This window comes from Megascapheus bottae, chromosome 3 (assembly GCF_031878675.1).
Source record: "Megascapheus bottae isolate mThoBot1 chromosome 3, mThoBot2.hap1, whole genome shotgun sequence".
Lineage (NCBI taxonomy): Eukaryota > Metazoa > Chordata > Mammalia > Rodentia > Geomyidae > Megascapheus > Megascapheus bottae.
This window is the reverse complement of record NC_143511.1, coordinates 31,807,299-31,824,261: the sequence shown is the minus strand read 5'-3', so window position 1 is coordinate 31,824,261 and position 16,963 is coordinate 31,807,299. Positions and strand designations below refer to the sequence as shown.

Sequence of the window (16,963 nt, the reverse complement as noted above, 5' to 3'; positions counted from 1 at the left end):
AGTCATTGCTACCTCTCCCCTCCCCCCTGTCACACCTCCCCCTCCTGATGCAGAAAAAGAAAAAGAGAGCTTCCTCCCCACACAAGAACTATCAGGAGGCGAGGAGATCATAATGTCAACCGTACGTTTAGCTTTTCAGGCATTAAATCAAACTCGCCCAGACCTTACTGCCTCATGCTGGCTGTGTCTTTCCCATACGCCCCCTTTTTATGAGGCATTAGGATGGAAGGGGGATTACTCCGTTGAGGCATCCCCAAACAAATGTAGGTGGGGAGATCCCACCCAGACTGAGACGGGGGGTCAAACTTACCCCTTACAGATGACCAATATCACATGCGTCAAATCTCTGTATGCTCCTGAGAGTTGGAATAACTGCTCAGTAATCAGTGAAACCAAGGGTAAATGGCTAGTGCCTTCAGAAAAAGGGGTATTCTGGCTCTGCCAATCCACAGGTTTGACCCAATGTGTCTCAACTGAAATCTTGCATTTGTTTAATGAATCTTGTGCTATGGTGACCTTACTTCCCCATGTCCTTTACCATTCTGACGAAGAAATAACAGCACGCAACCGTCAGAGAACAAAGAGGGAACCACTTACCGCGCTGGCCATCACAACCCTTGTAGGGTTGGGCGCAGCTGGAACAGGATTAGGTGCAGCTTCCTTAGTACTACAGCAACAGGGATTTTCAGAAGTAAGGATGCAAATAGATGCTAACTTAGATAAAGTAGAAACCTCAATCAGGTATTTACAAAAGTCTATGGAATCCTTAGTCCAGGTAACACTGCAAAACAGGCGAGGCCTGGACCTTTTGTTTCTACAACAAGGAGGACTATGCAAAGCTTTGGGGGAGGAATGTTGTTTTTATGCTGATTATTCTGGGATTGTTACTAAAAATCTAGATGAAATACGAGAAGGAATAGAAGAGAGAAAAAAAGAACTAGATAGCAATTGGTACCAAAAATGGTTCAATTATTCCCCTTGGCTCACTACCCTAATATCTACTCTACTAGGACCCTTAGTGATTATCATTCTACTACTAACACTTGGGCCTTGCATTCTAAACAGATTGGTGCAATTTATGAAAAGTAGATTGAATACTATACAGCTCATGGTACAACGAAGCAGGTATACACCTCTTCCAGACAAAGAGTTACTAGAGCTTAGCTTTGGACCTGAGTCACAGGAGTGCGCTCCAGGTCCCATGAACAAAAGGAGGGAAGAAATATATAAAAAAAAAAAAGGGGGGGGGGAAGGGGAGCCTCTTCTAAAGAGGAGGCCTGGAGGCTAAGGGAGTGCTTTAAACCCTTAAAGTTCTTTCATATGCAAATAAAAGTGTTAATTGTTCAAGCAAATATCAGTAAAGGTTTTAAAGAACATTGGAAATGGGTTTCTGAACAAAATTTGAAAGTGAAGTTGTCCTAAATGCTTGTTTCAAGAAAAAAAAAAAGGGAAAAGTAAGACTACCAAAATGATTGCTTAATTGCTATTTAGCCTGCTCTTGCAAGTCTTCTTATAGCAGTTTCCAGCTGGCCCATGGAGAAGGACAGCAATCCTTATTCAGATGTAACTTTGGCTCTTACCAAGTTCCAGGTAAGCTCATGCTTAGAGACTATTTCTGTGTTGACCACTTGTTGCCTTAATTGGAGTAAAGTGGCCTCTTGTAAGACTCATTGATCTGAAAACTGCAGTTTCAAGCCAGCCCGGGCAAAGCAAAGTCCCTGTGAGACTGTGGTGTCTAATCTGCCAGCAGAATACTGGGGCAGAGTTGCTTTGGAGCTCAAAGTGGCAGAGTGCTAGCCTTGAGCTGGAGAGTTGAGGGACAGTACCCAGGCCCCGAGTTCAAGTTCAGCAACCAACAAAGTGAAATGCCAATGGGATGTTTATCCCTGCATGGAGAGACACTACTGGGACAAAAGCCTCCAGGTGTAGAAAGCCTCTACTTGGATGGCAGAGATGGTGTCAGATCCTAGAGTCACTCATGTTTGGCCATTCAAAATTAATCAGAGCCGGGAGGTCATAGAATAGTTTGTAAGCATGCCTTACTAATGCCCGTGCCTTTCATAACTGGGCAGAAACTTGTTAATCATCTGTGATAGTGGGTAGTTTAAAGTCCTAACTGAGCGAATTTTGATTTGACACCAGCCACAAATTCAGGAAAGTTTGTGGATGTGTGGCTTGTGTCCCTATTATCTGTTTAGATCTGGCAACTGAAGCATAGATAGAGTCGCAGGGGTTAAGTTCCCCAGACAATCAGGAAAATGCCTTTGCAAATGGGTGCTAAGTAAGCTACACTGTTGTAGCCAAAGAGAAAAAGTTTGTGCAGTTGTTAAATGCTTTACATGACCTCCAATTTGAAGTAAAATATCCCTCCTGATATGTAATCTTGGCAACCTCTTGGTAAAATAGGCTAAGTTTTTAGGGTCCCTGGCTAGGTATAGAGACAACGCCCCTGAGTCAGCCTGAAGAAGTTATAGAAGATGGATCGTCGCCCATCAATCCTCTTTAGATAAAGGGACCAAAGAGTTGTGGTTGTTGTTGTTGTGGTTGTTGTTTTAAAGAAAAAAAATTTTTTTAGACAGCATAAGTTAAAGGCATGGAGAAAAATAGTAATAGATGTGCAAGAGTAGAGACTGCACTTGTGGGGAATGGCTACAGTTTCAAGTCTTCTGTGCCTGTCTAGAGAATCCTAGCCTTGTTTAATCTAGTTACTAAAAGTTGTCACCCTGGTATTACTTTGGATTCTCAACCCTATACGGTCTTAAAAACCAATGGGGTGCCAACCTGCAAAAATGAGTGTGCTCAGGTAAAGCAAATAGGAAAGCATTGGGAGAATTCACCAGAGTCAGGCCTTAGGTTAAACTTCTTTAGAAATTTGCAGGCGACCCAGCAGGAGGTGTGACATTCCATTGGAGCTGCTGTGCTGCCTGATTCCAAAACCACCTCGAAGTTGTTTCCTGAGAGGACTGGAACTAAACTCTTGGTGATGGGACATTTTGTACTAATTGAGTTAGCCATAATACAAACCGGGTTAGGGTTGGTATACTGATGTGGAACTATTCCTTGTGCCCATATGAGGAATTGCTATGCTTGGATGTATATTTCCTAGTTGTGAGGGCTTTCTTAGGTGCAGAACTGGGAGGGCATGCTCTATGCCCCTCCAAACCAGAGAATGCTGTCTGCCCAAGTATAACAATTGTTAGCCCCCCCCCCCAGCCATGTGTTATCTCGGCTGGCACCATGATCCAATCCAGTCCTTACAGGCCTTCAAGTTGATCTGGGGACATGCTCATCATCTGGTTTCCAGTACCCTGACACTCAAGTGAACCTGCACTGTGATTCCCCACACTCCAACCATTGAGAAGGTAGCAGGAAAGAGCTACTGGGTTCATCACTCCAAGGTGAAGACGGCATGTGAGAATCCTGGACTTTCAGACTCCCAGAGAAATGGACTTTTGACATTTTTGGGTCCCAAACAGATGCTGACCTGAGATGTATGTCTAAGTCAATTGACAAGCTCACTAACTCACTGAGGTTCTTAGCTAAAGTTGTCCTCCAGAACAGAAGAGGACTAGATATATTTTTCCTAGAGATTTAAGTGTCACCATAGGAGAAGAATGTTGCTTTTGAGCAAACCACACTGGGGTGATAAAAGATAGCCTGGCAGCTGTAAAGGAGAGACTAGATGAGCGAGAAAGGGAGACAGGGGTCCCAAGGATGAGATGAGAGACTGTACAACTGGTTCCCCTGGACAATTTCCCTAATCCTCAGCCATGATTGGACCTCTGGTGGTTATTTTAATGTTATGTGTAATTACTGAGGTAGATAGTCAAAGATTTGACTAGGCTAAAAGAAAAGGGGAGAATGAAGAGCTAAAAAAAAAAAGAAAAGAAAAGAAAAGCGCCCCCATTTTGAAACAGCAAGTGTCTTGTTGTTTATGTAAACTGTGAATGACCCAAAAGTGCACCTAAACTAAAGAAACAGAACTGTGGTGCCATTAAGTCACAGGAACTGACCTGTCTGTGTTAAAATTAACCAGAACTCGTGTAAATTCAAGGGATGGCATTTGTTTTCCAAAGCAGAACTCGCACGTAAATTCAAGGGATGGCATTTCTTTTCCAAAGCAGAACTCGCACGTAAATTCAAGGGATGGCATTTGTTTTCTAAAACCATAAAACAACCCTTAGACAGCTAATTAGGACTCCACTGGTATAGAAATCCCCCTTAGCTCCAACTGCCCTGAACTGTCCCTAACCCCTACCTTATCTTATTCCAATAGCTGATTGCTGTGTTGATGTAAATCTGTAGTCTTTGCCTTTAAAAACCCTGTAGAAAAGCTGTTCGGGGCTTCCTCCTGGGCTCCCGCTGTATGGGAGTGTAGGACGGAGCCCGGAGCTAGCCCGCCTAAATAAAGCCTTGCTTTTGCATTTCAGAACGTCTGACTCTCGGTGGTCTCTTGGTGGTCGTCCTGAGAATTGGGCATAACACTACTTAACCCACAGTTCTACTTGCTTCAGCTTTGTTTATAACAGTTATTCTAGTAGAATTTAATTTGTAGCTTTAATTTGTCCTAATGACTAGAGGTGTTTCATGATATTGTACATCTACTCTGGAAAGATTCCAATTGATGTCCTGTGCCAGTTTCAAATTTGGTTTGATTTTAATTAATAAATTTATTGCTATTTTGTGCCTGTCCTGAGGCTCGAACTCAAGGCCTGGGCTCTGTCTCTGAGCATTTTTGGTGGTCAAGGGTAGTACTCTGCTACTTGAGGCACAGCTCCACTCCCATTTGTGTGTGTGTGTGTGTGTGTGTGTGTGTGTGTGTGTGTGTGTGTGTGTGTCTAATTGGCAGTATACTCTCTTGTACTTTCCTTCTATGCTGGCTTCAATCTGTGATCCTCAGATTTCAGCCTCCTTAGTTGCTAGGATTACAGGCATAAGCCACCAGTACCCAGCAGTTCATAGTTTTTTGTTCATTTAGTGACTTATCTTTCAAGTTTCCAAGCAGGAATAGACATAAGAAAATGCAACACTACACAAGGTTTTGTTCTATGCAGTTATTTTCTTAAAGCCACAGTAGTTACTTCTGTCCTAACCTTTCATTTTCAACTAATTTCCAAGTTAGTAAAGTCATTGCTCAATATTATGCTGTGCAAGACTAATGCACAGCATCACTCATCTCATAACGGATCTCCTTCGTGTGAAGTATATTGAACTGTTTAGAATGAGTTCGGAGTGAGCATCTGTCTATGACCAGAGCTGTTTCTAAGGACTCCTTGCCAGTCTCCTCAGCCTGGCCCGTTGTGAGGGACTTTGCGGTCTGGTATGCACTTCTCACAGACGCCGCCCAGGGCATTACTGACACCGTAGCCATGAATAAGAGCAGCAGGCTTGCTTGGCTCACCATGCTCCAGGGGCACCATGCCATGTGCTGGCAAGTTGGGGTGTGGTTATGGCTCATCTTTGGTGCATAGCCTTCCCTAAAACACAGAAGAAAAGAGAGGAGCAAGGAGATATTAGCGCCAAGCGGAGGACTGAAGGACTGCACCCAGTGGGAGAAGCCACCAAGTGAGGACATGGACCCCGCAGCAGGAGCCTACCTAAGGATGCTTGTACTTCTCTCTACGCAGACCTGGAACCCAGGAGTGGCCAGGAGCACTGTGAGTGGAGCAAATCATTTCACATGTCCATAAGAAACTTAAGAAAAATCTTTGTATTACTAATGCATTTTTTTTCTGAATATAGTTGGTTGGCCTGCTTCATCAAATGAAGCTAACATGAAGTGGTTTATAATTGATTTGCCTTTGTCTGTCTACAAGCTTTAGAAAGCATATTTTGATTATGGGAGCCCAAGCCCAGGCTGCTGTTTTTCAGTCACTGAGAAAACTAGTGTTTTGATATTAATAAATCTTATAGGAAGTATGTTAAAAAATAAATCACCAACCCTGGACCAGGTGGCTTGGTCCTGCATTAGTGTCACAGATATACTGAGTTGGTATTACAACCAGGAGCAGACCAGTGAAAGGCAAGGATGTCCGGAAAGGCACAATATCCTCAGGCACAGAGCAGGTTCAGGGAAGCCTATTCCTCTCACGTTCTGAGGCTTGCTTAAAGAGAAACAGCCTTGCCAGGAGTTTGGCCTAGAGGTAGAGTGCTTGCCTAGCATGCATGAAGACCCAGGTTCAATCCCTCGGTATCACATACATGGGAAAAAGGCTGGAAGTGGTGTTGTGGCTCAAGTGGTAGAGCTGTAACCATGGAAAGAGAAACAGCCTTCCTGAATCCCAGCTCTTTTAACAGTATCTGCACTGTTTTCTGCTTTGTTGTACTGCTGACTCTGGAGATTTCTGTGTAGCAACATTCATTTCTCATTTCCACACTGGCACCATGAAATTCTGTTTACATGGAATGGTGGGCATTTAACCCTTCAATTAAGAAAATTTCCAAAAAATTTCCTACAATCAGTATCTCTGTCACAGGGTATCTTTCCTGGAGGAATTTCAAGAAACCACCTTGTGTCCTCCCCACTAAAGTTTTAAAAGAGGATTTACAGGAAGGAGTGCAGCCAGGTGTATGAAAACACTTGGTTATGAAAAAATTTACTGCAGTAGCATTCCTTGAAGATGCCCTGACATAATTAATGACCCATACTTGTTGATAGTCAATGGAGTGGCATACTTAGGAGCAGAGCCTGAGTTAGGAAGTCTGGTTCTAAGCTGCATGTCAGCTATGTGGTCTGCAGTAACTCAGACCCATAGGACATGTCTGCCTTTTTAGTCACATTCTTTTAATGTTGTTTGCTAAAGTGCCCCGCTGGGAGAAAATATTTTCAAAGCACACTGAAATCATTTACTGCTAATAATCTTTGTCCAAAGCAGATTATGCTCCTCAGATCATAATTTCAGGAGAGAAAGTATATGTGTGTATGGAGAGGAGACTGTACATTTGTAAAATGCCCTAGGTGTTTTATGTTGTGTTTGAAGTTGTCTACAGGGCTCTCTGATGAATGGCATTGTCTCACAGTCCTGCCAGGGGCGCCCAGGAGAGCCAAGTACAGCCACAGGACTCAGTGCTTTGGAGCAGAAGCCTCTCAAAGGCTCCTTCAGTTCTGTGTATAAAGAAGGGTTTCTGGTAAGTATCTGAGAAAAGGCTGCTCTGCCTGCCTTCTGAATTTTATTTCACAGAATTGTACAATCTTGACAATGAGAAATATATGGATTCTTTCAGAAACTGGGGTTTGGTGGGTTGCTGAATGTAGCAGGGACTGGAAAGTCTTGTGGCAGGAATGCTGTGGGGAGTCTGGCTTGCAGCAGAGGGAAGCTTTGTTCTTGGTCTGTGCTGTCTTGGTTTGTCTTGTCTGTGCTCCGTACACTAAGAATACGTCCTCTGGCCTTTGACTGTCTGTGCCTAGGAAGCTGACTATGCTCAGTATCTCAGGAGGATGAGACTTTAACAGATTCCAACAATGAAGAGTGTGGGAACCAAAGGGAAACTCCATTTAGTAAAGCAAACCTGAGGAAGAGTCCCAAGAACCACAAGAAAGTAATAGGCTAGCTGAGAATTGAGAACAGTGCTATGATACAGAAAATAGCGAACATAGCTTCCCTGGAGGGAAAGGATGAGCCCCACCCAGGGGAACTCCACAACTGACCAGCAGACCTCACTGTGAGGGAAATTCATGACTCTAGCCAGCATTAAAAGCTGTTTTTACAATTTGGCTGGGCACTGATCCATGTAGACATCACACGAAACACCTGTTGACTTCTTATAACAAGGATAGTGACACTAGTGGGCTATCTTGTATAAGGGAAACCTTGAAACTGAGCTACCCACAGTCTCAGATCTCACTAACATTCTAACTTTCTATGTTCACTACTGAGAGAAGCTTTCCTTCTACTCAAATATAAATCATGTGATCGAGTAAATTTGTTTATACATATTCACACACATGCACATATATACATACATATACTTGCACACTCACCAAAAGATACATAAAAATAGAGACATAAATATTGACTTTTATGTGCATGTTCAACTTGCTTTCTGTTGGTTTGTGGTAGTTTTGTTGCTTACTAATTTCAATTTGTAGACTTTCTTCTGTACATCTCATATAGGCTATTTAATATTTAGGGTTTGCTTTTCATATAGTCCATTTACTTACATTTTAGTTCTGCTTCTCTCTGCCTCCGCACACTTCCCCCAAGTTATCATGGCTAAATGACAACACCTTCCTTACATTATTGAATTTTAAATGGTACTTTGTTATCTTTCTATAATCCTTTCTCATTTGTACTTTTCTTCTAAATACAAGAACTCTTTTTCTTGGTCAAATTTCCTCTTACTCCTGTCCCCCAAATGTAACCTTCCTCATTATATGCAGTGTTTCTGGATTTATAGATGGTTCAAATACCATGCTTCTTTTTTGTTTTTATTTTAATCTCTTGTGTTGTTTCCAGTTTGCTTAGGTTGCTTTGTTTTTCTTCCCTTATTTGTTTTTTGCATGTGTATATTTCCTATTCAATTCCTTACATTTCACCTTTTCCCTCTCTATTCCAACATGGCATTAGTAAGATTACTTTTGTACCTCACTCCATATCTCATGGTATGTCTCATAGACATTTCCTAATAGGCTCATGTTGGACACCTTACAACCATTTATAACAAATACCAAGGATTATCATTTCATTTATTACACTGCCTTCTTTCCATTTTAATCTTGATGATGCATCTTTATTTCTGTCGTTATCTAAAGATATTGCATGGGGGGGGGAGGGAAATGGGTACGAAGACATGTGAAAGGGTCTCAATGTATGTGAATTAATGCACCTTCTATCTGGCAAATATCATGTAACCCTTTTACTAATTACAATAAAAAATGCAAAAAAATAAAGATATTGCAGTAATAGTAGTGAATAGTGTTCATTAGAGATTTCCATAAATGAAAGGTGATAACCTGATAACCACTGTAGCTATAGTAGCTATAGGAAAGCTTCCTCATCCAAAGCCCCAACGTGTTCCACCTACAATATCATGATGATTTGGCAAATGAGACCCCTACCTCTAATCTAGTAACAAGAAAATGCATCCTAACCCAGTCATGTGCAAGTAGCCACCAAAGCACACCACACATCATAGCCTCTACCAAAACTTGCCTCTGGGATGTATGGATACCAGAAAAGAAGCACTGGATTCATAAATAAACAGGGCATCAATTCTGCCTCAACAGCCTGTACATAATCCCAATTGAAGGACTTAAGTGGTAGTGAAAAGAAAGAAAGTTAAAACAAGAAACTCAGTGAAAGCATGAAAAGACTGATTAAAGAAAGCAAACAGGTAGTGTTGCAATAACTGAGAGAATAGAAAGCTGTTTCCAGTCATTGACAAAGGAACGCAAATGGATAGCAGAGTTATCACTTGAGAAGGTAATGGATGATATCCAAATATCAATTAAAAATCCTGGAAATGAAGCATTCAGTCATCCATGTGGAACTCTTAAAGAATCAAATTGAACCCGTTGTGAGTTGGTGTATAACTAATGTCAGAAATTAGAGTTTATAGTAGATGTTCAACATTAATAAAAAAATTAAGGTTAAATGGAATTTAGAAGACCTTAGAGACTCTTATCAAATTCGATCTGAAGAAACTTGGGGACAGGAGAATGAGAAGTAATATACACAGAAGATAATGAGAGTCTGCAAATAATAAGTTCAGAAAAATTCCCTAAACTGAAGCAGGACAGAATCATCCATGTATAAACAGGCTTGCAGATCACCAAAAAGGCAAGATGAGCAATACATCCCAAGGTAATTATGTTTAAAATCAGGATATACATACTGAGAGAATGTGGAATGCCACAAAGGAGAGACAATCTATAATGAGGAATTTGTTGGAATACTACCAGACTTGTCAACATAAAGTAAATGAAGAGAGGGGATGGAAAGACACAGTTCAGGCTCTGAAAGATAACAATTGCCAGTCTGACCTAGAGCAGTCTGACTCAAGTATAAAGAAGACTTCGCCTGGGGGTGGAAGAAGGGAAAGTGGGAGAAAAACATGGGAAAATGTATCAGTGTTCAAAAATTATTATACCCACTACCCAATGAATTTAACTGTAACCCCTCTATACATCACCATGATAATAAAATACAATTAAAAATGGGGGGGAAAAAAGAAGACTTCACATGACAAACAAAACTAAAAGAATTCAGGACTAAGAAGCCAGCATATTAAGGCTAACAAAGGAAATCCTACCCATGGATTTGTTTAACTAAAAATACAAACCCCTATAAGATGAGTAAACTAGTAACAGGATAGAAAGGTAGCAAGCATGTTAAATACAACAGAAGGAAAGAAAGAAATACACTTTTTTAAAAAAATAGGATCGTTGTTGTTTGGCTTTATTTTCCCATGTTTCAAATATCAATATATAAGTTTTATACTTCATTTTAAAAAGCAATTCTGCTGGATACCAAAGAACAAAAGAGTCAGGTTCCAAAAGTATGTGAATGGTAAGGTATTATTTAACATACTGAATATTCTAAATTTAAAAAAAATTTAATGTATTTTTATTGTCAGGGTGATGTACAGAGGGGTTATGGTTACATTCATCAGGTAATGGGTACATTACTTCATTTTTTAAAAAATTGTATTGTAGGGATAGTGTGTAGAAGGGTTACAGTTATGTTTGTCAGGTAGTAGGTACATTACTTCTCGAACCTTGATACCCCTTCTCATGTTTTTGTCCCCCTTTCCCTCCCAAAACATGTCTTTTCATAATACATTTTTACATTTGCAATGAGTGTGAATGTTCTTAACCATCCAATCAAAATATGTAAATTGTCCAAAACACATTCAGGTTTATTAAACAATGAATTCTTGACAAGCACTAATAGATCTCATCATAATGTACTAGACTTCATTACCAACTCTCAAAAAGGTATCCATTATCCAAACAAAGCATAACCCAAGAAAGGACAGTGCAGAACAACTGCAAACTTCAGACACATCTACAGAGCATTTCAGCCACTAGCTACACAGTACACATCCTTCTCAGCAGCCCATGGAATATTTTCCTAAAAAGACATACAACAAATTTTAGCAAATAAAGTAAAAATGAAATGAATCCTTTTATCATATCTACTGGAATTAAACCAGAAAGCCACAACCAAAGATGATGCTGAAAATATGCAAACACATGAACACTGACAACATGAACAGTACTCATTGATAGTGCCTGAAGAAAGAAAGGGAAACTCAGCATTCTCCTACCATCTAGTCTAAATGAGTGGAATGCCTATCAGAATCTTTGGAATACAGCAAGAATGTCACTAAGGGGAAAATTATATGAAGTTATGTGTATGAACATTAGGGAGACAGAAAAAACATGAGAGGGATGGGGAAGAGACAGTGAGATTTTTTTCTTTTGCACATGTATAGTTTCCGTTCAGAAAATGACCCTTAAAGAGAGATAAAAACAAATATATATATATATTCTACTTTAAATTTGGTGATATATTTCTTCATTTCTGCAAATTCATAAGTATCATGAAAAGTTAATAGATTTAATGTACTCAGAAAAATTTGAAGAGCTGAAAACACTGGACTTGGAAAAAGTTTAATGATATATCTCAAACTGAGGGAAGTACCACATGCAAAATGAATATTGTAAACAACTTATGAAGAGAAAGATTTAGATGCTTTCTGAAGAAAACTACAAGTTGATGAAACAAATTTTGAGAAAATAAGATGTGTACTCCTCTAATTTGGCAAAAAGAAGAGAAGTGACTCAAAATTAGAATTAAAAAGGAAACATTTCAATAAATTTCAGTGAAAAAGAGTCAGGAAGAAATACTTAAGCTTAAAATCAAATGCCTAAAAGTGAATACCTTTCTAGACCTACCTTAGGGACGTAACGAAAATCTAACCAAGAGGCAACAATGACATGGAAACAGTAATGAACAGTATCCTAATACCCATATCAAGTAGCTGCCTCCAGTTCCCAAATATAGTGCTGGGCATCCCAGGCAATGCCACATCGCAGTCAATTCTGTGTTGTACTCCTTGTCTTTCCATGTCTTGTCATTATAGAAGTGCCCTAGTGATGGGTGTTAACTTGCTTACCAAATGACATTCAGATACCTCTGAACATGTCCCCATATACTGGAGCGACTCAACAATTAGGGATACAGGTGAGGGAAATAGGTTTGCATCCAGTGCCACATCTCTTTGGTAGTTGGAACAGATTACTAAGCCCAGCTATATACTCTCAGACTTACGTGGTGACAGTTGACTTATATGGCTAGTGTGAATGGGTAGGATTATATACAGCTGTATTTGTGGCTTAGTTGTCAAGTGTTTGTGCACAGGGGATATTTGGGAATGTCTTTTGTGAGGGAACGACTCAGATGAACATCCCTGTAGAGGAGATGACCTCACTTCCTTGATGAAAGATCAGGTAGAACTCAGAACCCTGTTGCCTAGGTAGCCAGAATGCACAACAGCCCCAGCCAGTTCACTGGTCTTGAGACTGTGGAGAGAGAAAGATGTCGTGCTGCTGTCTCCCAAGTTGTCTTGGCTCATGCCTGAGAGAGGACCAAAGAGGGGGCCTCGCCCGTGTCTGGAGACGCTGGGTCACCCCCCAACCCCATCCCGCTGAGAGATTTCCCCAGGTGAACACCAAGTGTCAGTTAAAGGACAGCAAGTCAATACCTGGTCATCATTACCTCTGTCTGTCTCTGTCTCTGTAACTGTGTGTGTGTGTGTGTGTGTGTGTGTGTGTGTGTGTGTGTGTGTGTGTGTGTGTGTAGCTCCTTTTTCTAGTTTATTTGACTAGATTATGTGCTACCTGTAGAATTTGAGTTCACCTTCCTTGATCCCATTCTAGGATGAAAATCAAATGACAATGGGTGAACCCCGAAGGGCAGAGACACTCAATTCAGGCACACTGGAAGAGTTGGTGGACCACTTGGTGCCTGCCCAGCTGATGGGGGAACCCTTCTTTGTCCCTACCTTTCTGTCTAGCTACAGAAGGTTTACCAGCCCCCAGCAGGTGTTGGACCTGCTGTTCAAAAGGTGAGTGAGCACTTTGTTCAAGATCAGGGGACCACTAAGCAGGACCTGGGAAATGGCCTGAAACTCTGAGCCCAAATTTGATCCAAGGAAGTGGCGTCTTCCAAAAATCACTGTCTTAGTCTACTGCCAGAACCGTATGGTTTGAGCCTTGGCAGTTTTTGCCCAGCCTGGCCCACTAGAGCAGGCTGCACCTCTTCTTTGGGACCTGTTTCCCTTAGAAAGCAGGTCTAGCCTCCAGCAGCACTTGCCCAATGCCTCAGAGAAAGCAGACTCCATTTGGAAAAGGGGACTTCTCATTCTAAGAGGAGTGCCTCTAACCAGTATGTAGACATCCTGGCACACTGGATTAACAGAAGGAGTTGGTTGGGCTCTTCCATATTATCAAGAGTTATGAGTTATGAAGCAGATTCCCAGGCACTGAGCATGGTTGAGTGAAAAGAGCAGGAACGCTCTAATGCTGTGAAATGCAAGACATGGGGAGATGGCCAGTAACACTAAACATTCTAAACAGGTTCTGCCGTTGGGATGTCCCCCTGGACTCCTCTGGAGAGGCTGAAATCCTTCCCTATTACTCTGAGAAGACTATCCCACAAGACCAGCTCAGAAAGTGAGTGGGCCTTCGGTTCAAAGACTGGACACATCTGTCTCCGTGTGAGGATATTGTGTGCCCAATAGAAAGGACACACAGTGCCCAAATCTCTTGTGATTCTTTTTTAAATAGTTCTTTTTAATGATCTTTACATAGTTGTACAAAGGAGTTGTCATTCACCAAACACTTTATGAATGCAGTGTATGCTGATCAATGTCACCTCTTTCAGCATTCTCACCCATTACTACCAACTCATCCCTACCCTTATCTTAATTTTAGATTATATATTAAAACTTGTGCTATTTAGCAGAGCAATTTATATTGTACAATGCATCTTGAACTGTGTCATCACTTCAACTTCTTCATCGTTCTACAACCCATCATATCGCTTGCATTTCTCAAGTCTGTAGAATGTACAATGAATTTTTGCCTGTGTTCTCCCCACTTTTCCCATTTATTCTTTTATTGTTTTCCCCTTATCCCCACCCTATCCTCTTGCAAGTATTCCTTGTTGGGCTTTGACTTAGTCTTTTAAAATAATTACACTGTTTGTGCTCTCTATCAAACTTTAGCTAATTCATTGGATACCCTTGCTTTCCACCCAGTATGTTTATTTATAGCTTTATAGTTTCTGGATCTGACTTAATGCATTTTTTCTAAGTCATTCCACACTACAATATCATTCTTGCTGATGGACTCCATTGTTAATATATACCACATTTTCTTGATCTGTCTGTTTATTGAAGGGCAACTGGACTGATTCCATATATAGACTATGGTAAATAAATCTGTAATGAACATGGTTGTGCTTGTAGCTTTAGTGTGACCTTTTTGTGTTCTATTGAATACATGATCAAGAATCGAATTGTTGGGTCATAGAATAGCTCTATGTTTAATTTTTTGAGGAACTTCCATACTGTTTTCCACAGTGGACAAACAAGTTTACCCTCCCACCAACAGTGTAATAGAGTTCATTTGTATCCATATTCATGCCAGTATTTGTTATTGTTAGTTTTCTTGATATTGGCCACTTTAACTGGCATGAGGTAGAATCTTCTAAATGTAGTTTTGATTTGCATTTCCTTTATAGCCTGAGATGTTGAACATTTCTTCAGGTGTCTATTGGCCATTTTTATTTCTGAGAATTCTGTCTTTACCTTATCAGTCCATTTGTTAATTGGATTGCTGAATTTGGGAGGTTTATTTGATAGGGATTTATTATTTTGAGCACTTATGTATATTTTGGATATTAAGCCATTGTATGATGTAGGCTTTCTATATAGCTTGTTAGCTATGTCCCTTGCCTGCAGAAACTTTAAATTGTGAAGAAATCCCATTTATCTAGTCTTTCTTTGATTTCTTGTGATTCTGGATCTTTGTTTGAAAGTTCTGACATGTGTCTAGGAGCTCAAATGTTTCCATCCCCCTTTCCTGTGATGTTTTCATAATTTCTGTCTTGACATTGTCTGCTCCATTTTGAATTGATTCTGGTGCTATGATGTATAAGGCTCTAGTTTCAATTTTCTGCCAGTTTTTTCAGCTGCCTTTCTTTCGACCTATATTTTACTAGCGTGTTGAGGTGAAAGTATTTGCCTGGAAGAGAAAGGCATGAGACAGCAGGTAGATATCTGAGCCTCAGGGAACCCAAGGATGCCTAGGGCTCAGAAGTAACCACTGGAAGAATCAGTCCCCTATAGAGCCTATTTCAGCCAGACTGACCCAGCATTTATTAGGGGACACAAACAAGTTTGGAGACCTTGCTCCTGGCTAATGAACCCTCAGTGAGAGCCAGGGTCAGGCTGTGTCTTCAGAACAGTGTGGTAGGATGACACATAGCTCACAGATAATCGGGCAGAAGATTCACCAGCTGAGGTGTCATTGTGATAAGCCATTTAGACAATGTATTTAGTGTGGAGAGGTTAGAGAGGTTGAAGTGTGGGGCTTCTTAAAGACAGAGCTGCTCACAGTATTGATCTTGGGATCCTTCCCTGGATATTATCTGTGGCTCCTGCCTAGCTTACCTGGCCTGAAAATGCATCCATAGGCAAAGTGGCTTGGGATTAGGGTCCACTGAATACTGGATTCATAGAGACAGGCCTCATGCTTGTCCCATCATGGGTGCTCAGGGGGGACAATGGGAAGAGGGAGAGGACAGGACTCTGACTCAGCTGCATACCTATGTCCTCCCAGTGCCATTTCCTGCATCTTGGGCACCTGGCTGGATCTGTACTCAGAGGATTTCTGCCAACCTCTGCAACGTTCATGCTTGAAGAAGCTAATGGTTTACCTGCAATCGTACATGCCTGGTTCAGATGTGGAATGTCGTGCCAACATGCTCCTCGCCCAGATGGAAGCCCTGGAGCCCAAGAAGGCTGAGTCTGAGGGTGCGAAGCCAGAGCTGGGAGGAGGGCACAAAGAAGGGGAGTTGGGGCAGGGTTTCTCTGGTTGGAATATTTAAGTGTGGCATAGGACTAGACTTAAGGAGGATCCTGAAAGACACAGTGGGTAGGAGGTGGTTTTAGAAGGTAATCTATTGACAGTAAGGAACTGAACATTTCTTAGCACATGGTATCTTCTCTGGCTTTGAAAAAAACGTAGAATGACACTGTAATGTGAAGAATCTTGTGTCCTCCTGCAGGTCTTTTACCAGCCCAAAATGCTTATGAAGAGCTGAAGCCAACTCAGTCTGCAGCTATTGTTCCCTGCCTAACAGGAGAGCCAGCTCCACCCATGGCTCTGATGCCTGGCCTAGTTGGAGTAAATGGCTCTAGTTCTGAGATGGAGCCCAATTCAGGTTTAGGACAAGCCTTAGTTAGGGTGCCAAGCCAAGAAGGAGAATTGGAATCAGAGCCAGCTCCAGCTGTGGCTCTGGAGCCCAGCTCAGCAGGAGAACCCTCATCAGCTAGCTCAGACCCAGAGTCAGTTCCACCTGTGGCTCTGGTGTCCAGCTCAGCAGGAGAACCCTCATCAGCTAGCTCAGACCCAGAGCCAGCTCCAGCTGTGGCTCTGGAGCCCAGCTCAGCAGGAGAACCCTCATCAGCTAGCTCGGACCCAGAGCCAGCTCCAGCTGTGGCTCTGGAGCCCAGCTCAGCAGGAGAACCCTCATCAGCTAGCTCAGATCCAGAGCCAGCTCCAGCTGTGGCTCTGGTGCTCAGCTCAGCAGGAGAACCCTCATCAGCTAGCCCAGCTGTGGCTCTGGTGCCCAGCTCAGCAGGAGAACCCTCATCAGCTAGCTCAGACCCAGAGCCAGCTCCAGCTGTGGCTCTGGTGCCCAGCTCAGCAGGAGAACCCTCATCAGCTAGC

General features: G+C 41.8%; 2 long non-coding RNA genes across 3 annotated transcripts; both read left to right on the top strand.

The window, feature by feature from the left end:
* The first annotated feature begins 5,390 nt into the window (after positions 1–5,390).
* LOC150065228 (uncharacterized) lies at positions 5,391–13,067 on the top strand. 2 transcript variants are annotated; one of them, XR_016534932.1, is made up of 3 exons: positions 5,391–5,657; positions 7,021–7,128; positions 12,884–13,067. It is a non-coding gene; the product is annotated as an uncharacterized LOC150065228 (long non-coding RNA). The 2 variants fall into 2 exon arrangements; XR_016534933.1 differs by having other exon boundaries at positions 6,981–7,128.
* A 550-nt stretch (positions 13,068–13,617) lies between these two features.
* LOC150065227 (uncharacterized) lies at positions 13,618–16,597 on the top strand. Its single transcript, XR_016534931.1, has 3 exons — positions 13,618–13,678; positions 15,851–16,044; positions 16,299–16,597. It is a non-coding gene; the product is annotated as an uncharacterized LOC150065227 (long non-coding RNA).
* Positions 16,598–16,963: the final 366 nt, after the last annotated feature.